The 22254-nt window shown below is 41.8% G+C and overlaps 1 protein-coding gene across 2 annotated transcripts in view; it reads left to right on the forward strand.

The window, feature by feature from the left end:
• The first annotated feature begins 938 nt into the window (after window positions 1-938).
• The window catches only part of LOC110502095 (zinc finger protein GLI2), a 116628-nt gene continuing 95312 nt past the window's right edge, over window positions 939-22254 (forward strand). Inside the window, exons 1-2 of one of the 2 annotated variants that reach the window (XM_036959176.1) lie at window positions 939-1165; window positions 1374-1434. The gene's annotated coding sequence lies outside the window, so the exon portion shown is untranslated. Of the gene's footprint in view, window positions 1435-22254 lie in introns of both variants that reach the window. The other variant, XM_036959175.1, reaches the window with a different exon arrangement.

A 22254-nucleotide genomic window follows, 5' to 3' on the forward strand; every position in this document is an offset into this window, starting at 1 on the left:
GACTACCCTATTATTCACACCAACCATTATTCAACTCACAGACTACCCTATTATCCACACAAACCATTATTCAACTCACAGACAACCCTATTATCCACACCAACCGTTATTCAACTCACAGACTACCCTGTTATCCACACCAACCATTATTCAACTCACAGACTACCCTATTATCCACACAAACCGTTATTCAACTCACAGACAACCCTATTATCCACACAAACCGTTATTCAACTCACAGACTACCCTATTATCCACACAAACCGTTATTCAACTCACAGACTACCCTATTATCCACACAAACCGTTATTCAACTCACAGACTACCCTATTATCCACACAAACCGTTATTCAACTCACAGACTACCCTATTATCCACACAAACCGTTATTCAACTCACAGACTACCCTATTATCCACACAAACCATTATTCAACTCACAGACATAATGTTGCTCAGACATGACACATTAATCAGAAAGGCCTGATATATATATATATACATATACCCACATCCGCATTCCAAGTGTTAAAGTCTGACATATCCTGTAACTTGCTAGTACCAGGCACTGTTGATAATGGCGGAAAGTATGCCTGATGATGTGCTTTGTGTAGGCAATGTGGATGGCTTGTCTCCAAATTGATTTCATCAGTGTTGCTGCTGTAAGGATATGCCAAGACAAATGGAGACGGGGAAGAAGATATCAATTACCCCAAAATATGTGATGGCCAAAAAATACGTTTATATGAGGGGGGGGGGGGGGGTCAGTTGGGTGATTTCCTAGTCAGTTGCAATGATGCTCCTATTCTCAATTGAATAGCCCATGTGTATCTGACAAAATTATCTCCCAGTAACGTTCCTGCCTGAAGTTTGTGAAATCGAACAATAATTCAACTTCATCTAACTTGTACCTGAGTCCAACTGCTGGATTGAGTTAGTCCGGCCCATCTGGAGCAGCAAATGGCTCAACTCAACAGGGAGCACGGAGGAGGTGGAGGGTAGAGAGGGGGAGAGAAAGAGGGGATCGGATTGAAAACAGATCAGCTTGAAGATCTCACCACCGCATGTCTAGAACAACTGTCGATTAAAATCTAGTTTTAGTTTACATTTTCAGCCACGTATTCTGGCGAAAACATGTCATGCGCTTTCTTATGTAAAAACTCAAAGGTGAGTGAGAAAACGTTACCGCTTGAAGATGATGGATTGTAAAAGTTAGATGCGAGTAATTGCGCTCCTCCGTGTTAAATGAGTTATCCGAGGGATGCCGTGTTCCGAACTTTGAATAGACTTTAAAACTTTTCTTTAAGTACATAGCCGGCCTCGGCTCTTTTCATTGAAAAAGTACACTTAAGCCTAATTCTCGAAATACTTGCAGAGTCGTCGGACAAAGTGAGAGAAAAAAAACAGCATCGGGGTCTAAAGAGAAACTATTCAAGGTAAGGAAAGTTTTTGTTGTGGTGTAGACTAGCCTAGATGACAAGCTTGGAGACATTTTAAAACAAATAATTAATTTCTTATTTGAAACCTCTTGATGCTGAATGCAATAGACAAGCTATATCTGTTTAAATGTAAACCACTATCCTGCAGTCACATTTAATAATATTGCGTGTCAAGGACAGATGGGGTTTGGGTAACTCCACATCACATTTGCACTTTGAACTTAACTGACATTGGAATCCAAAACATTCTGTCTTGCAACTTGATCCATATGCGAAGAGATGTGATCTGAAAGCCGCGGCGTCAACCCTTCTACTGACTTCCAAATGCCCAGCAGAGTAGTAGCCTAGACCTATCGTGATACACTGCATCTTTAAATATGATCCTAAAAATGTGTTCGATGTAAACAGTAACTTTTATTTTGCAATACATTTTGTGCATATTTCTGGAAGTTTTAACTTCTATAGAAGGTTTAGGGACATGTGTTCCCAAATGTTGTTGTCTTGTCTATCATCATTTTGAGTGGTTTCAGATTGACACATTTCATAGGCTACATTCCAATTTAATTGTGCTTTTCACACTAACGTTTGTGGCAGACTGGCTGTAGGCCTATACACAGTGGCTACAAGTTGACGTAAAAGAAAGTGATTGGTGCTCAAGTGTGCACTCACTTCACTCCATGTACTGATTATTTCAAGATCCCTCTCATTTAAAAACTTGCAATAAATGTTTGAAGTGCTTCACATGCTGTGGAATTAAGGACACCTCCTTGAATCTCCTATGTCAGTAGGAGTTGTTTACTTATTGTTGAAAAATTCTCAGTTGTTCGCCTGTTTGCACTGTAGCCTGAGTAATCAACAAACACTTGACGCTTTTGTGCAGGTAAAAACAGCTGTATTTACTGTTGGCTTTCACCCATCTAGAGTGTGTGTTAATAATCCCTAGGCTCACGCCTGAACTAATAATATCGACACCATTTTCATCCTCGTTTTGGTCTCAGATCAGTTATAGAACCACAAATAAAAAAGAATAGACATGGTTTTAGGATTGTATATCAATTGAAAAGGATATAGTTTAATGTCAAATGAATTCCTTAAATCGGTGATATTCATCAACTCAAATGTAAAACTGATGAAAGGACTGGTTCAAGTTATTTGATGTCATGGGCTTACTGAAGAATGTTAAAACTGCAGGATTTTACAAAGGAACAATAGTATTTTCTCTAGAGAATAAAGTGAAAAGAAAACAGTGAAAAGAAAGAAAATGAAAAGTAAGAATAGACAAATGCTCAAGGAAAAAGCTCTGACTCTTGCAAAAAAAGCATCCGTGGTGGTATGCATTTCTGTGTTGCGCATGGTGGATACATGTCTGTGTGTCCACCATGAGTGTGATTTTAATTTAATGCGTTGATGCCCATGCAGTTGCGGGAACATTAGCATAAGAAAAAAGTTTTAGTGCATTTGCCATTGTGCTCAATGAAGAGTTCCAGCAGTCAGGCCTGGGGAGAGTGAAAGAATGTAAAGAAATGATGGGGCTATTCAGCCTATTCAAGCTCTGCTTGGGGTTCTTTTCTCTAGGCTCTGAAACCCATGGTGGCGATGTCACTTTCATCTCCCAAGCCAGAGCCAGCCTCACTCTCTTTTCTATGTTCCCCTTACCCTCTGTTTCTCTCTTTCACATGTCCCTCCACAGCTCTCCCTACTTTATTGATCTGCCGTTTTTCTTCTCTGGAAGTCTGCAGAAATGTAATGAACCGAATACTGGAAAAGGGAAAAGAGGAGAGGTGGGGGGACTTAAAAACACATATTCTGATGAGGTCTAGTATGCAGGAGGGTCCGTTTGAATGACTCTGAGAAGGACAGGAAGAGGACAGACCTCCCCCTATAGAGAGGACAACATTTTTTTGAAAAGAACAGGGTTTTCTTGTCTCTCTCTCTTTCTCTCTCTCCTCTCACACCTCAGTGAGCTAAGATAATATACTGTTCTGATAAAGCCATTTACTACAGCATGGCATTCCTAGATTGCAGTCCCTTTAAGCTCTGTCCCCTTAAACTGCTCAGAGATTCTACCAGGAGAAAGGTCAATGTTGCGGGTATACAGTTGAGAAAGTTGTTGTGTTTAGAAATCTACTTGATGTAAAAGAAAGAACTACAGCTGCTGTATCTCTATAGTTTACATGTTTCCCAGAATGGCTGCTTTCCCACAATTATGTTTCTGTTCTGATGGCCGTATTACGTGGTTATATTAGGCCATTATGATTACAAACCACACCGTTTTAATATAGGCAAATCGTTGATGGTTGAATCATATCCAAAATGCCCTACAGTGCATTTAAACTATATTTTCATATTTCCATTGCTGTAAAAGAAAATGAACACCTTCCCACCAGTGTTGTTAAGCCTGCTGTATGTTTTGCAACACGTTGTTGAGCCCAACACTGTTTCCCTACGAGATGACGTACACCTCTGACGTTGTATACAACGAGTGGTTGCCATCGAGTGAAAAGAGCATTATCATTCTAGACCCGTCGGAGACACCACTTTGAGAGTGTTGGACAATACTGGGTGTCTAGCAGGACCTTGCAGCCTTCCTTCAGCCCAGGCCGGGGGGAGCTGTGTGGGGGTGGAGGGTGGCTGAAGTACACTCATGTCTGGAGCTCAATTGATGGGCATTTAATGGCCATTTAGGGAGCTGTAAAAAGACATCTATGTGTTGAACTATTCTAGTCTGCCACGGCGCACTCTTCTTACAGCGAGGCTGTACTTGAGATGAGGGGTAAGGTGGAGGGAAGGGGAAAACACAGGGACCAGTGAAGTGACGGCAGTCGGCAGAGAAGCTACATTCATTTGTTTTCAGGGTCCCTCTTTGAGTTCCTCTCTGCATTGGCTTGGGATGGCAAGTGGACACAATCAAGGCTTTTTAGTGTCTGTTATACCATACCCTCGAGGCATCTGGCTCATTCTCTTTCAAGTGTCTGGGGTTAAATAGGATCACATCATATCCGGTCTGGAAGAAGGAGAGTAGCAACCTGCCCTGCCTGGCCTTGTCCCCTCTCATTCCCCACTCCATCTCTCACAGGGCCAGCTAGGTCTAGGAGTGAGTACTTAGACCCCACCTCACCCCCCTCTCCATCTCTCACAGGGCCAGCCACGAGAACGAGTCCTTACTAAGACACACAGTGCCATGGAATGTGAGGTTGAGAGAATTTACATCTGTTGTTATCGAAAGAAAATGGGAAACCATGTATGGCCTCCTCTGTAAAAAAAACACGTAATTGTAAAAGTAAAGGAGAGAGTCCAATGTGGTTTTAACTAGCCATTTAAGCGCTGTATGGTAAAATCACTGACAACCTCATCACATCATGATTGATGTCATCAATCTTTGGAGGCGGGAGGCACAGTGAGTCGCCCTCATCAAAAAGCAAGAAGCTAGGCTACAATTACGGAGGACATGGTTTCTCTCGAGGAAACACTATTTCCAGGTTTCTGTAAGTCACGCAACAAAGCCTAATGATCTATTTCCTCTAGACCTACCCATTTATTTAACAAAATTCTCCCAGTTAGTCACAATCACAGGCACCAAAGTGGGGATATTTTGGGGGCCTTTGGACTCCAGGGGTGTATCCGGAATGACACCTTATTCTCTTTATAGTGCATTAGTTTTAACAATGGTCCGAGTCAAAAGAAGTGCACTACATAGGGAGTAGGGTACGACTTTGGGGCCTCTGGACTTCATAACTCTGTAGTCCCAGCCTGCCTTCACACTGTTCTCTGAGGGAGGAAGGAATGAAACTTCAACAGATTAAATCATGTATACAATTTACATTGTGTTATATATGATGTGTCAACACCATGACATCTTGAAACGATACCCAGCCCCACGGCCAGAGTTCTCCAAACACAGGCTTTTAGCAGTGATTCTATAGGTCAAAGCAAGTTAGCCAGTTGGAGTGGGGGACACAACATTTATTTCATTACTTCACCCTAAAATAAACCATTGGGTTTAAGCTGCAGAGCTCTGCGCTGACACAGAGATAACCACAACTGGACCGGCCCACTTTGCTCAACCAGCTAAATGCCTTGAGAAAAAAACATGGGTTGTGTTTGGTTGCCAGTACACTACCAGTCAAGCTTTTCCAGTCCACTGGCACCAAGATATATATATATATATATATATATATATATATATATATATATATATATATATCTTGGTGCCAGTATCAAATCGTAATAATATATAGCCAAATGTAGCCGAACCATGTGCCTGGTTCTCCTTACTTCTTGTTCGTCCTAACGCTCTGAACCAACACCAAGCCTGGCGGACACTGGAAAGATCTGAGATCAGCATGTGGTTAATCTGAGAGGGTTGCCTTGATCCTACTGCTAATCACCTCCCATAGTGGGTTAGCCAGGGTAACAAGATGATCTGCGGTTCCATCACGGAAACTTTCCTTTCACAGCAGCTGGCAGCAGCCCAGACAGAGTATCATTATTAACACCACTGTGTCTTCTCCTATCTTACTCGCCATTGTCAATGAATGACCAGATTCACTGTGTTGGTTGTTCCTAAGACTGACATGGACTCCCAGACAATGGTGTATTGTCTCCAGTGTTTGCCGTGGGCTTTAATCTGATGCAGAGCGTCAGGTCTATAGAGAGGCCGCTTGCAGAACACGCAGCATATTCAACAGTGTGTGTGTGAGTGTGTGTGGCGTGTGTGCATGCTCTGTTTGTGCTTCCAACACTGGGGTTTTGAGAGAGGGGAGAGGCCTCAGATGTAAGTTATGATTTATCCAAAGGCCTCCCGTAGCTACAAAGCAAAGTTGACTTGCTGACTTGCCCATAGGGGCTGAATGTAATCGTATTACATTCCATATGATGAGAAATATTAAGTGCCTTACTTTGTGCCAGGCCACAGACTCCTCTGTGTTAGACTAGGAGACGAGGGGAGCGCATTGAAAGCATTTAGCTGCTTGCAAAGAAAACATTTGGTTCTTCTACACCAGGGCTGTCCAACCCTGTTCCTGGAGAGCTACCCTCCTGTAGGTTTTTCTTTCAACCCCAGTTGTAACTAACTTGATTCAGCTTATCAACCAGCTAATTATTAGAATCAGGTGTGCTGCTAGATTAGGGTTGGAGCTAAAAACCTACAGGATGGTAGCTCTCCAGGAACAGGGTTGGAGAGCCCTGTTCTACACCAACTCCCACATGTCCACTAGCTCGCTGCTTGCCTGTCGCCATTGCGTCGGCCTCTCTCCGGCTCAGAACAGAACTCTGGTTCTGGATTCAGTCCATTTTGAGGAAGTTTGTTTTGGAATCCTCTCATTAAATGGGAGAACCTGATGGGACGAGGATCGTATGTGGATGCATGCTGCATTTGTCTTCTCTCAGTAACTTGAACCATGTAAGACTTTTCAAATATAATGCAACAAATATGTTGTTCAGAGTAGAATCGTCATGAATGCGGTCATGGCCGAACTGCAACAGTATCCCCGAGCTCCTTATCCTCAGTGTTGAGAAAAGTATGGAACTTCCTTAAAAGAGACAGATTGGAAAAGACCATTAAGAACTCTTGTGGTTTTAACGTACCTATTACTAACATCTCATGTGTGGGTGGCCGGTCTTTACACCTTTTGTTATCATTCTCAAAGAGTCGCTAGGTGTCAATGCTTCTGAATCATCGCTTGTAAAAGACGGACATGTTCTGACAATTGAAGTACAGGCTAGGCTGATTGCTTAACCAGGTATATTTGGCTCAGTGTGGCTTCCAGGTTGTCATCGCACCTCTTGGTGTGCTTGTGGCAGCTGGTAGGACATTGACCCCCCACACACAAGGGCCTCAGACAACAGCTAGGGCTGTCCCCTTGTCACCAAGGCGTCCAAGCTGAGGAACAGCTGACAGACTGCCGGCATACACACACACACACACACACACACACACACACACACACACACATCAGAGATAAAGTCTGCTTTCAAAAGCACTTATATTAGAATGATAATCTCTTGTAATATCAATGTGGATGTGTCATCATTAAATAGATAAACTTGGAAGAACAAATGACAACTGTAGATTATTGCCTTTGATTCAAAGGGATGCCCACATATGTGCACACCATACCACCCACACCACCCGCTGTTGCCTAAGGGGCCTGGTGAGGATATTGACAGCTGTTACTGTTGAGAATGAGTTGTAACAACACATTTAGGATAAATGGCCCCTAATGCTACTGAAAGAATGAAGCCGACTCTGCAATGTGGCACAAATGACAGCTGATCTGAGCTGAGGGTTTCTCCCATAGAAGGTTCTCCTCTCCTGAGCAGATTGCAACTTCTTTGACCATACATGACATAACTTGATCAAGTGCTTGTATGATTATCGTTTTTTCAGCACAATGATTTGCTTGTTACTGCACGGCCATAACATAACAAAACTCCCCAACACACAAACCCCTATGTAATTACATAGTAAGAAATTGAAATGATCAGTTAGAACATTTATATACAGTGCTTTGCGAAAGTATTCGGCCCCCTTGAACTTTGCGACCTTTTGCCACATTTCAGGCTTCAAACAGAAAGATATAAAACTGTATTTTTTTGTGAAGAATCAACAACAAGTGGGACACAATCATGAAGTGGAACGACATTTATTGGATATTTCAAACTTTTTTAACAAATCAAAAACTGAAAAATTGGGCGTGCAAAATTATTCAGCCCCTTTACTTTCAGTGCAGCAAACTCTCTCCAGAAGTTCAGTGAGGATCTCTGAATGATCCAATGTTGACCTAAATGACTAATGATGATAAATACAATCCACCTGTGTGTAATCAAGTCTCCGTATGAACGCACCTGCACTGTGATAGTCTCAGAGGTCCGTTAAAAGCGCAGAGAGCATCATGTAGAACAAGGAACACACCAGGCAGGTCCGAGATACTGTTGTGATGAAGTTTAAAGCCAGATTTGGATAGAAAAAGATTTCCCAAGCTTTAAACATCCCAAGGAGCACTGTGCAAGCGATAATATTGAAATGGAAGGAGTATCAGACCATTGCAAATCTACCAAGACCTGGCCGTCTTTCAGCTCATACAAGGAGATATCCATAAAAAGTGTTGTTTAAAGTTTGTCACAAGCCACCTGGGAGACACACCAAACATGTGGAAGAAGGTGCTCTGGTCAGATGAAACCAAAATTGAACTTTTTGGCAACAATGCAAAACGTTATGTTTGGCGTAAAAGCAACACAGCTGAACACACCATCCCCACTGTCAAACATGGTGGTGGCTGCATCATGGTTTGGGCCTGCTTTTCTTCAGCAGGGACAGGGAAGATGGTTAAAATTGATGGGAAGATGGATGGAGCCAAATACAGGACCATTCTGGAAGAAAACCTGATGGAGTCTGCAAAAGACCTGAGACTGGGATGGAGATTTGTCTTCCAACAAGACAATGATCCAAAACATAAAGCAAAATCTACAATGGAATGGTTCAAAAATAAACATATCCAGGTGTTAGAATGGCCAAGTCAAAGTCCAGACCTGAATCCAATCGAGAATCTGTGGAAAGAACTGAAAACTGCTGTTCACAAATGCTCTCCATCCAACCTCACTGAGCTCGAGCTGTTTTGCAAGGAGGAATGGGAAAAAATGTCAGTCTCTCGATGTGCAAAACTGATAGAGACATACCCCAAGCGACTTACAGCTGTAATCGCAGCAAAAGTTGGTGCTACAAAGTATTAACTTAAGGGGGCTGAATAATTTTGCACACCCAATTTTTCAGTTTTTGATTTGTTAAAAAAGTTTGAAATATCCAATAAATGTCGTTCCACTTCATGATTGTGTCCCACTTGTAGTTGATTCTTCACAAAAAAATACAGTTTTATATCTTTATGTTTGAAGCCTGAAATGTGGCAAAAGGTCGCAAAGTTCAAGGGGGCCGAATACTTTCGCAAGGCACTGTATGTGGATGTGTATGTATGACTTTTTCCACATTTTGTTGGTTACAGCCTTATTCTAAAATTGATTAAATAGTTTTTTTCCTCATCAATCTACACATAATACCCCATAATGACAAAGCAGAAACAGGTTTTTAGAATTGTTTGCTAATTTATTACAAATAAAAACAGAAATATTACATTTACATAAGTATTCAGACCCTTTACTCAGTACTTTGTTGAACCACCTTTGGCAGCAATTACAGCCTTGAGTCTTCTTGGGTATGACACTACAAGCTTGGCACACCTGTATTTGGGGAGTTTCTCCCATTCTTCTCTGCAGAGCCCCTCAAGCTCTGTCAGGTTGTATGGGGAGCGTTGCTGCACAGCTATTTTCAGGTCTCTCCAGAGATGTTCAATTGGGCCACTCAAGGACATTCAGAGACTTGTCCCGGAGCCATTCCTGCGTTTTCTTGCTGTGTGCTTAGGGTCGTTGTCCTGTTAGGGTCGTTGTCCAGTCTGCTGTTCCTGAGCACTCTGGGGCAGGTTTTCATCAAGGGTCTCTCTGTACTTTTCTCCGTTCATCTTTCCCTCGATCCTGACTAGTCTCCCAGTCCCTGCTGCTGAATAACACCCCCACAGTATGATGCTGCCACCACCATGCTTCACCGTAGGGATGGTGCCATGTTTCCTCCAGACATGACGCTTGGTATTCAGGCCAAAGAGTTCAATCTTTGTTTCGTCAGACCAGAGAATCTTGTTTCTCATGGTCTGTCCTTTATGTGCCTTTTGGCAAACTCCAAGCAGTCTGTCATGTGCCTTTTACTGAGGAGTGGCTTTCGTCTGGCCACTCTACCATAAAGACACGAATGGTGGAGTGCTGCAGAGATGGTTGTCCTTCTGGAAGGTTCTCCCATCACCACAGAGGAATTCTAGGAACTTCTCCCCTGATTGTTCAGTTTGGCTGGGTGGCCAGCTCTAGGAAGAGTCTTGGTGGTTCCAAACTTCTTCCATTTAAAGAATGATGGAGGCCACTGTGTTCTTGGTGACCTTCAATGCTGCAAACTTTTTTTGGTACCCTTCCACAGATCTGTGCCTCGACACAATCCTGTCTCTGAGCTCTACGGACAATTCCTTCGACCCCATGGCTTGGTTTTTGCTCTGACATGCACTGTCAACTGTGGGACCTTATATAGACAGGTGTGTGCCTCTCCAAATCATGTCCAAATTTAATTTACCACAGGTGGACTCAATTTCGAGTCTCATAGCAAAGGGTCTGAATACTTATGTAAATTAGGTATTTCTGTTATTTCTCTCACTTTGCCATTATGGGGTATTGTGTGTAGATTGCTGAGGATTCTTTTCATTTAATACATTTTAGAATAAGGCTGTAACGTATCAAATGAAAATGATGCAGACAATTACATTGATGGAAGCTACAATCTATCTGCAATATTAAAGCTGATCTACCCCCTAAAAACAGTTATGACATTTCTCAGGCGATTGTGTTTGAGTCTTTACATCTGTTTTATATAAAGAGATCGACCACAGGATATTGCATGTACTAGCAGCGAGTGGTGGTGGGGGAGGGTGGGTTAAAAGGAACAGCTCATCCACAAGACTCGTCTGTGTACATCTGTTCATTCTGGGGATCATTGGAAGAACATGGCCTCTGAGTGACTGACTGATTGCCTCCCAGCTACTAAGAACAGGACACGGGATCTAGTGTACCTTACTCAGTGAATGTACAGTGTGTACTCAAAAGTATTTTTTTCATAGTCAAAATCCGAAAATGGCATCCTATTCCTTATTTAGTGTACTACTTTTGACCTGGCTATGGATAAAAGTAGTGCACTTACTTCTCAGGCTTCCTTTGTGAACTTGTTAAGACAGTAATAGTAGTACTTTCCTTGCTTTTGAATCCATGTTAAGGCAGTAATAGTAGTACCCTCCTAGCCTGGGCAATGGGCATACAGTGTATACCGTAGCACCTTTCACTATTCCTCTTCACTGTTAGAGTCTGATCTTCCTCTAATATGAGTGCTCAAATTTCAGATAGTCTACTGTCAGTTGACTGAAGCTTCCTTTGTGAACATGTTAGGGCAATAGTTTCCTTTCTCGGTTCACTGACCAGGAGGACACCTATCTATATGACAAGTCATACAACAGATATTCCTTCCTGCGTCTGAGTCACGCAAATGACTAATGAATGCTGCCAGTTCTTGTTCCACCATATATTTTAACCTGTGCCCTTTTTAAACCAGGGCATCAAAGGTTTTCAGGGATGGATGTTGTTCTGAGACAGTGATTCCCCCATCTAGAATGTGCCCTTGTCTTAAAGCATCCACATGCTTCCCAGACAAAACAGTTTGGAAATAGTTTGTGCATATATTATGACAACATTTTGTTCGGGCACACAACATTTTATGGTCCGTAGCATAAGCTACGGACAACAAATACATTGGCATTTTATCAATGGCAATTTGAATGCACGGAGAGACTATGATGAGATCCTGAGACCCATTGTTCATCCGCCACCATAACCTCATGTTTCAGCATGATAATGCACGGTCCAATGTTGCAAGGATCTGTACACAATTCCTGGAAGCTGAACATTTTCCAGTTCTTCCTTGGCCTGCATACTCACCAGACATGTCACCCATTGAGCATGTTTGGGATGCTCTGGATCGACGTGTACGACAGAGTGTTCCAGTTAGGGCTGTGGCGATCATGACATTTTGTCAGCCTGTTATTGTCATGCAAATTTAGCATCTCCAGGCCTCCACGCATACAAGCCATACAAGCCACTGATGCGCTGCTTTTGGAACATCTACATACAAAAAAGTATAATAAATCAATTGAATATACACCATCACAATAAATCCATTATTTATTTTAATAAGGTCTAAAGAAACAATATGTTATGAAGAAACATTTATTTCAGATAACAGAATGTGAGTTAGCCTACTGTATGTTATCTGGCTAAGTGCCATTCCAGAGTCTGTAGGCTTGTTCATTTAGCAGACAAGATATGCTTATAAGTCCCTTGCCATTATTTTATATTAGATGATTTCCCATTCCAGAACGAGTGCGCATATTTGACTAATTTCAGGAAACTAGGCATATGTCGCACATGACTACTTCACAGGAGAGCCATTTGAACGTACGTTTTTTTAATCAAAGTTTTTTGTCAGAAATGCCTTCTGGAACATGTGAACTTTCATAACAAACTTGTATGCCATCTGTAAATATGAATAAAATTGTTCAATTACGAGCCTAGTTGATTTATCCACAGAAAAAGCCAGTAGCCTTCCGCTAGCCATGATTGGCTGAGATAATGGGTAGGCTGGACATGCCGAGAGATGAGTTTGGATTGGTCTGCCATGTAGCACACTTCTGTCTATAACATGAGCTGGTCAGTATGTGTAGGTAATCCTTTCTAACACGTCTTTTTTGAAAGATACTGCAAAGGTGTTGTTCTCCACTTTCTGGAGGACCGAGTTTTGAAATCAGTGGAATGCACAGTGGAATTAGAATATGATAGCTAAGGAGATGGAGAAAATTCTGGCGTTTTATTGCAAATATACAGATGGAGTCGAAAAGAGAACAAACAGAAGGCTGTTGTATAAAACACCTGTCTCCAGATTACATCTTCAAACTAAGGCAACCATGGCATTTGTGACAGAGAGGGAGAAGTTTACATCCATGTAAGATAGTCTAGCTAGCTAAATTTTCAGATATTACACATATCTAATTCAGTCAAAAAGTTGTTTTCATTTTATGTTAAGTGTACTGTTAGCTAGCTAGCTAATGTTAGCTGGCTCTCTCGCTAGATAACATTAAGTGTATGATCTGTGTAGTAATATTATTCGTATCTCAGAGCCATTTGCATTGCAAGTTATAGCCTAATGTTAGCTAGCTAGCTAACATTGAACCTGGTTGGTTAGCTACCTGCAGGGTAGTAAAGTTATGAGTTGAGATTATGGTTAACTGTTTAGCTAACTAGCTACATGTCTAAACAAAAGACTCCACTATGCAAGTAACCATTTCAATAGAATCTTTATGATGTCACTGCGACAACTGTCGATAGACGTAGCTGGTAAATTCTCTCTGGCTATCTACTCTGAATTCATAGCATTCATCTGAGTGTGCCAGAGCTCAGAATAACTGACAAATTTACGACGCTCAACACCCGTTGAATATGGCCGGTGTCAGTAAACGTTGTCAAAAAAATTGTAATTAAATTGTTGCCAGCAGCACAGTTGCAGTCAACAATGCTCTGAATATGTCAAGATGTGTATGAAGGCGAAGTCAGGTGCAGGAGAGCAGAGTATGATTAAATAAAGTGCACTTTATTATAGTTCCAAACCGGGAGAACAACAAAACAAACGCGCTCAAAAAAATGGAACAACAAAGCAAAAGAGCTTACCGAACATCACTAGACATGTGTAATATGCGGTAGGCAATGTATTATAAAGGGACACTCATATTAATTTTTTTCGGGCTTGAGGTCATAATTGGGCCTGTGTGTATCCATAAGCTCTAATATGCATATGGGTGTTTTGAATAAATCATCACAGTAGAAAGCACTGTCCATTTTGTTGTGTTAGGCTTTGAAACAACACCCACAACCATCATGTTTTACACTCAGATTAAACTGGTTTTTGAACTTCTTTCTTCAAATTGTTCAATCACAGTGAGTTTTAAAGCACATACTGTTTTGATGATAAGTGTTTGATGTGATTTTTGATTGTGTTTGCATTGATGTCAGAGTGGTTAGAGGGACCATACAGCCTTGACTACGAGGCCATTAGGACCTGATGGAGGGACAATAGAGCCCTGGGTACCAGGCCATTAGGACCTGATGGAGGGACAATAGAGCCCTGGTTACCAGGCCATTAGTGACCTGATGATCATTAGCGAGTTGGGTACTACTAACACATGTCCAGAGTGCATAAGAGGAGATTACCGTGACTCAACGGTCATGTAGAATATTTCTGCGGTCATGACGCATGACTGCCGGAGCTCTAGTTCCAGTTTCCGACAATATTCAGCAACTACTCACAGCCATTGAAGAAGAGTGGGACAACATTCCACAGGCCACAATCAACGCCCTGATCAACTTTATGTGAAGGAGATGTGTCGCACTGCATGAGGAAAATGGTGGTCACACCAGATACTGACTGGTGTTCTGATCGACGCCCCTACCTTTTTTTTAATGTATCTGTGACCAACAGATGCATATCTGTATTCCCAGTCATGTGAAATCCATAGATTAGGGCCTAATGAATTTATTTCAATTGACTGCTTTCCTTATATGAACTGTAACTCAGTAAAATCTTTTAATTTGTTGCATGTTGCTTTTATGTTTTTCTTTAATGTATATATGGAAGAATACACGTTTAAACATTTCTACCAATACTCTTTTTGGGGTCGGGATAGCCCTAACCCAGGCTGTATATTTGAGATCCTGTAAGCCACCAACAGACAGCAGTTAGGATAGTGATTGGTGAAGGGATTTCAGTGCTCCGACATCAATGCTGGAAGTTAACAGAAACGGGCATGTATTTCCTGAAAGCCAGACTGTAGAGGGGAGGTGAACATCTTAACTATAAGAAGTACATCAGAACAGTGCATGGAGGATCTCTGTACATGCAGAGAGACCGTAGTCTGCACTCTGCAGTTAGGCCATATACAGTAAAGTATTCACAGGAAAAATAACAAAAACTCATTACAGATATACAGTGGGGTATGAAATTATTGGCACCCCTAAAGATTCTTATCGATTAAAATTTTAAAAAATTATACATTTGATCTTATATTCATAGCACGCAATGACTACATCAAGCTTGTGACTACAAACTTGTTGGATGCGTTTGCAGTTTGTTTTGATTGTGTTTCAGATTATGTTGTGGTAATAACTTGCCTAGTTAAATAAAGGTTAAATAAAAAATATATAAACTCACCAAAAAAAGAAAGTGCCTTTTTCAGGACCCTGTCTTTCAAAGACAATTCGTAAAAATCCAAATAACTTCACAGATCTTCATTGTAAAGGGTTTAAACACTGTTTCCCATGATTGTTCAATGAACCATAAACTAATAATGAACATGCACCTGTGGAATGGTCGTTAAGACACTAACAGCTTGCAGTTATGAAAACTTAGGACACTAAAGAGGCCTTTCTACTGACTCTGAAAAACACCTGCTCATCTGCGTGAACGTGCCTTAGGCATGCTGCAAGGACTGCAGATGTGGCCAGGGCAATAAATTGCAATGTCCGTACTGTGAGACGCCTAAGACAGCACTACAGGGAGACAGGACGGACAGCTTATCATCCTCGCAGTGGCAGACCACGTGTAACAACACCTGCACAGGTTCGGTACATCCGAACATCACACCTGTGGGACAGGTAATGGATGGCAACAACAACTGCCCGAGATACACCAGGTACGCACAATCCCTCATCAGTGCTCAGACTGTCCGCAATAGGCTGAGAGAGGCTGGACTGAGGACTTATAGGCCTGTTGTAAGGCAGGTCCTCACCAGACATCACCGGCAACAACGTTGCCTATGGACACAAACCCACCGTTGCTGGAACAGACAGGACTGGCAAAAAGTGTTCTTCACTGACTAGTCGCGGTTTTGTTTCACCAGGGGTGATGGTCAGATTCGCGTTTATCGTCGAAGGAATGAGCCTGTACTCTGGAGGCCTGTACTCTGGAGCGGGATCGATATGGAGGTGGAGGGTCCGTCATGGTCTGGGGCGGTGTGTCACAGCATCATCGGACTGAGCTTGTTGTCATTGCAGGCAATCTCAACATTGTGCATTGCAGGGAAGACATCTTCCTCCATCATGTGGTACTCATCCTGCAGGCTCATCCTGACATGACCCTCCAGCATGCCAATGCCACCAGCCATACTGCTCGTTCTGTGCGTGATTTCCTGCAAGACAGGAATGTCAGTGTTCTGCCATGGCCAGCGAAGAGCCCGGATCTCAATCCCATTGAGCACGTCTGGGACCTGTTGCATCGGAGGGTGAGGGCTAGGAACATTCCCTTACCAGAAATATCCGGGAACTTGCAGGTGCATCTGGGGAAGAGAGTGGTAACATCTCACAGCAAGAACTGGCCAATCTGGTGCAGTCCATGAGGAGGACTGTTACTTTTGATTTTGACCCCTTTGTTCAGGGACACAATATTCAATTTCTGTTAGTCACATGTCTGTGGAACTTGTTCAGTTTATGTCCCAGTTGTTGAATCTTGTTATGTTCATACAAATATTTACAAGAATATAATATGTTTCTAAACACTTCTATGTTAATGTTGATGCTACCATGATTACGGATACTTCTGAATTAATGGTGAATGATGATGAGTGAGAAAGTTACAGAGCATCAAAGATCATACCACCAAGACCTGCTAACCTCTCACCATTACCAGGGGAGGTAAGCATGTCTTGGGGGTATGATCTTTGACCCTCTGTAGCTTTTACCGCTCATCATTATTCATGATTTATTCAGGATTATCCATCATTTTTAGATAATAATGTCTGTCTTTCTCTAAACAATTGTATTAGTATAAAATGTATGCTCTATTTTTTGGAGCATACAATATAGCTCCGTGTTTATATTGACTTGCAAGACACAAAAACCCTATGAAGTAGACCCCATTTTGCTGGTGGTGATAACTCACCTGAGGACCACCATACATCTGAAACCTAAGCGGGTTCAACAGCGGCCCAGACATCTGAGGGTGGAATAGGGGCGTCAAACCCCTATATATCACACTACACCAGGGTAGAGAGAGGGTTGGGTTGCATGAGGGCAGGCAGGAGAGAAAGAGAGAGAGACGGGGAATGAGAGAGAGAGAGAGATCTTACCAGCATCAGTATCATCATCCTGAGATAGGAAGAAAGGGGCGGAAGAGGAGTGCAGAAGAGGAGCCTGCAAATCTTCATAGATGATGACTGTCTTTGATATCTGTTTTCATTCCTTTCAGTGTTAGTGAAAGGGGATATGTTGAACGTTAGTGAGACAGAGAGAGCGAGAACTACATGCCACATTGGAAAGAATCAACCAAAAAACAGCAAATTAGAATGCTACCTTGCACTAGACAGAGAGTACACAGTGGCAGATTACCTGAGCACTGTGACTGACCCGAAAGTAAGAAAATCCTTGACTATGTACAGACTCAGTGAGCATAGACTTGTTATTGAGAGACCCAGGAAGCAGTTGTTGTTGGGGGTTAATTTCCTTGCTTAAGGGCAGAACGACACATTTTTCATCCTTGTCGGCTCAAGGAATCGAAAAATCAACCTTGCGGTTACTTGCCCAACACTCGTAACCACTAGGCTACCTGCCGCCCCAATGTTTACATATGTTTCCCATGCAGAAATATGGAATTTCCTATGTAGCGCACCACTTTTGACCGAGTCCAGGCTGTGGTCAAAAGTAGTGCACTATATAGGGAATAGGGTGCCATTTGGCACAATGTCAGATAACCACCAACCAGGGGAAAGAAGGGTTTATAATGGGGTATAACTTAACTGCTTCAACATCTGGGTCTCCTCTCACTTGTGTATAGTCATTGCTACCCTCCTATCCCTCCGTCCTCACGCTTCTCTCTACTCTCTAATGGGCTCGTACACAGGCTTACACATGCCATTTATTTCCTGTTGATTGTCTCACTCAGACATACAACTTGTTTATGGCTTTAATCAGTGTAAAAATAAAAAGTTGTGTAACGCAGTATGATAAAAACAGGACTAGAAGACCTTAAGAAGAGACGGAGAATGACAACACAAAAAGCTTTTTTACTATCCCAGGACCCAGACTGTGGCTCGCTCACTGAGAGGTGGGGTATTGGGTATGGGGCAGCAGAGGGACAAATCCAAGAAAGGAGTCTGGGAGTCCTGTATAGGGGATTATCCCACCAACACCCAGCACCATAGAGTCCCCTGCCTGTGGTCACGTGGACTGGGGGTCAGTGGAGGGGGCTGGGGGAGCCACGATCCTGTTCGCTCACTGCACTAGGCTGACCAGCCAACCAGAAGAAGGGAAGAAGGAGAAATGAAGAAGAAGAAATGGCCTCTTGTTGTTTGTTCTCCTCATCCACCATCTGTCTGTTCAGTTCCTGACACCTGTACTGTCCCGTCAGAGCCTGACACCCCTGTCTTCAGGGACGGTGAGTGGAGGGGAGGGAGGAATGGGGCAGAGAGAGGCTCCAAAGACCTGCATGGTGGAGCTGTGGGGGGATGCGGGTGAAGTTGGGGCCACTTCTATCCAAGCAACACACTTTCTAGCTCTTTAGTCCTTTACCTGAGCCTACAGTACCCTGAGATCCAAGCCCCACATTTTTAATAATGGACTTAACAGAACAAGCTTGTGTCTGTTTAATATACAACTTAGGGCTTAATGTATATTTGTGATTATTGTGGGGGCGATGTTAAATTTAGTGTAAAATGTAAATCTCCCTACCATCATATCTAAGCCTATATGACACCAATTTCAAGGACATTTGGCAAATCAACTTGATTGGACGTACACATCCCGGATTGTTTAACAGGGTGTTGGCAATTGAGTTTTCAGAGTATTTTCTGTGCCTACCTAGCTCAAATTCAGATTAAAATGAGACTATAGCGTCCATAAAGTGACCATTGGACTTACAAAATGTCGGATTGACTATATTTGTAGGTGAAACAGTTTTTATTACGTCTCTAATTTATTGCTCTCGCATGCTAATTTCTGTCCATTAAGAACCAACAATGTGCTATATTTTTGTTGCATTTCTGACAACACTAACATCTTTCCAGCCGAATCTCAGAGTTCTAAAACCAGGAGCAGAAACTCAATTGCTGCACAACAACAGCAGCAGCTGGCTTGTAGCAGGCTAGCAGCTGTAGCTAGTCAGCTAACACCAGTCGGATGAGAAGCAAGCTACAAGGAAAAGAAGCTAGCTAGGTATATTTAGCTATGGGAAGATTTTCATATGGCTGAAGTCATCTGTGTAAACTAAATCCGAGCACAAATAAGCTAGCAAACATCCCTGGCTGCTATTACAGCCAGTTAGCTAGCAAACTAGCCAGTAGCTACAAGCCAACAAGACTGTACCATATGAACCACAACTCAATGTTGACAATATATCCTAGCCAACTAAGTTACATTCTTCCATAAAGCATAGCTAGAGGGGTGGGTCTGGGGTATGTAGATTGTGTGTAGATTGATGAGGGGAAAAAACGATCAGAATAGTTTCCGAAGACACTGTTTATATCATTAGGTTGTATGTATTTTTTGATATAGGCCTATTGTAAATGTGTATTATTGTAGCATCACCATCTTTAAAATAAAGGTTTAAGGAAATGCAAGCAGGCACCATATTACTAGAAGAAGCTTGCTTTCATATAATTTTAAAAAAATCTTGAAATGGTAGTGGAATGGGATTAGTGTGGTGTGTGAAGAATCCAATACTTTAACTTCTATGTGGTGCAAATCACATTATTGTGGGAGCACCTCTAAGAGTACGAATTAGGCTGTTTGAGAAGGTTTGAATCCTAAGCAACCTCCATACACATTGTTTGAAGTACAATAGACAAATATCTCTACTGTGGTAGGTCAAGCTGTGTTCTGGAAAACCTTGGTAGAGTATGGGTAGAGTAGACATTGTGGTGCTCATGTGAATTTATTTTCTTTTTCGGCATCAGACCAATGCTTCCTTATCACTTTAAACATAGCTTTTTGTTTTTAGTAGTAAAAAAAACAATACTTTGCTTGAATTATAGCAGGAAACAACAGCTATTAATGTGTTGCAAGCCAGATGTTCATATTGAACATGATGTTATTAAGAAGACATTCTCTCTTCTTCAGGGGTCAAGTCACTAGGAAGACAGATAGACTGATGTTTAGGGTTTACTATGTGCTCTAGGGTTGGGCATACCTTCGTTGATCCAAGAGCCTTTGATTGTAAAAAATATATATATAATTTGTTGCCAATGTCACACAACCGTTGGAATCAGCTGAAACAGATAATAAAAGACTTCTTACTGCTTTGGATTGTGATCGTAAAAGGAAATGTCTTATGAATGAGTTGTCAGCCTCAGTGACAAGATGGCTAGAGGGAGAACAACTTTTATTTGCTTTTGGCAAGACAATAAATAAACAGATGCCTTTTAAACCGGTTAGCTGCCCACTTCTTAATCGGCTTACCTTGGCACAGGGACGGGCAGCGGGACAGGCGACTAGTACCTCTGAAGGGTCATACCAATGGCCACTGGTCCGCCATACCTCCAATAGAACACAAGATGTTGGAGGACCACAGGAAACCTAAAAGGATGCTTCACACATGAGCACACATTGAATGACTTGATAGTGATCTGTGAGTACTGTTCATAGTGGCTAGTGTAAAAGGCTAGAGAAACAGAACATATTTAATCAATGTATTACAGTAGCATATAAACTAATTATTGGAAAGACATTTTATAATCAGTTGAGCTAATGTCCTACTTGGTCTCTAGAACACCAACATGCTGCAAATACTGTGTATGCCATACCTAAATGCCTGTGGTGTTAAAATGTTAATAGTGACAGAGAATTATTTGCAAGTGCTGTTTGTCAAGTCATTGAAAAAATGTTTGTATATGAGTTCAGCAATATAAACAGTGTAAAACATAGTCTATGGTGCATTCATTTCAAGTTCTGACTGCCAAGTGCCCACGTCTGTCAACAAGTGTGTGGAAACTGTATGACACTCCAGTAGAGCTGTTTTTAGTGTTTCACTACATTGAAGAGTGTAGAGTAGAACCGTCCTAACCAGCAAAATAGTCAAGTTATCTGTCCGAGTTTGTACTTATGTGGCAAATAACGATTAATAAAATCATAATGAATAAACATATATTCAACCAATGAATCAACCAATAAATCACAATGAATCAAATCCGTGCATACAGGTCAGATTAGACAATGTCAACAACGAAACCCTCATATTGACACATTAAAAGGGGTAAAACCAGTATTGATAACCATTACAGCAAGCTAGTGCCTAGTGACAGCGGGTCATCACTAGCTTCCACAGCCATAAACCCTCCTTATTTCTACAATTTCTCTTCTTAAAATGTGATTTTAAATTATTTGAGAGTGTGGAGTGACCTCCCCTCTTAGCTTTAGACTGCTACTTGTTTGCACTTAGCCGAAGATAATCATCTAGGTTCCACAAACTCAAACAAGTCATTTGCTGCCAAGTCTACTGCCATTCAAACAAGCATGTGAATGTGGCGTAATGATGATGTCACAGTGGCTAAAAGACAGACTGCTGAGTGTGTCACATTTTTACTATGAAGGACATTAGGAACGTATTACACTGAACAACTGAAAAACCTGTATCTATTTAAGTGTACATTTTCATATTGAGTGACGCCTTAAAACTATGTAGCCAATATACATGGTAGTTACAGTACATTCATGTATTATTTGTGGACTATATTCTGAGGGATACTGTTTTTATTCTCTGACAAAAAGTAAAATATCTAAATTTAGTTTGACTGTGTAAGAGAGGAGGCTGTGACCAGACACGCTACATGATATAATATGGTAAAATAATGTGTCCTTTTGTGTCTTTCTCTGTGCCCCAGACGGTGCCTGGCAACCAGCAACACTCTGCATTATCTCAGAGAAGTCTGCTTCATGTCAGGACACTGAATAGTTCTTAGGTTCTTTCTTATTCATTTCATATTTTATACACAGTGCTGGAATGTAATACTGAGTGTATGATCTGTAGAACTCCCTCTGTTGGCAACTCGGGCACTGCTGCAGCCAGTGAGTATGTGTGTGTGTTGTGACAAAATCTACCTCCTCATTCCAAAATATCCTTTGTCAACAACATTTGTATTGCCTTTACACATG

Source organism: Oncorhynchus mykiss, chromosome 22 (genome assembly GCF_013265735.2).
Source record: "Oncorhynchus mykiss isolate Arlee chromosome 22, USDA_OmykA_1.1, whole genome shotgun sequence".
Lineage (NCBI taxonomy): Eukaryota > Metazoa > Chordata > Actinopteri > Salmoniformes > Salmonidae > Oncorhynchus > Oncorhynchus mykiss.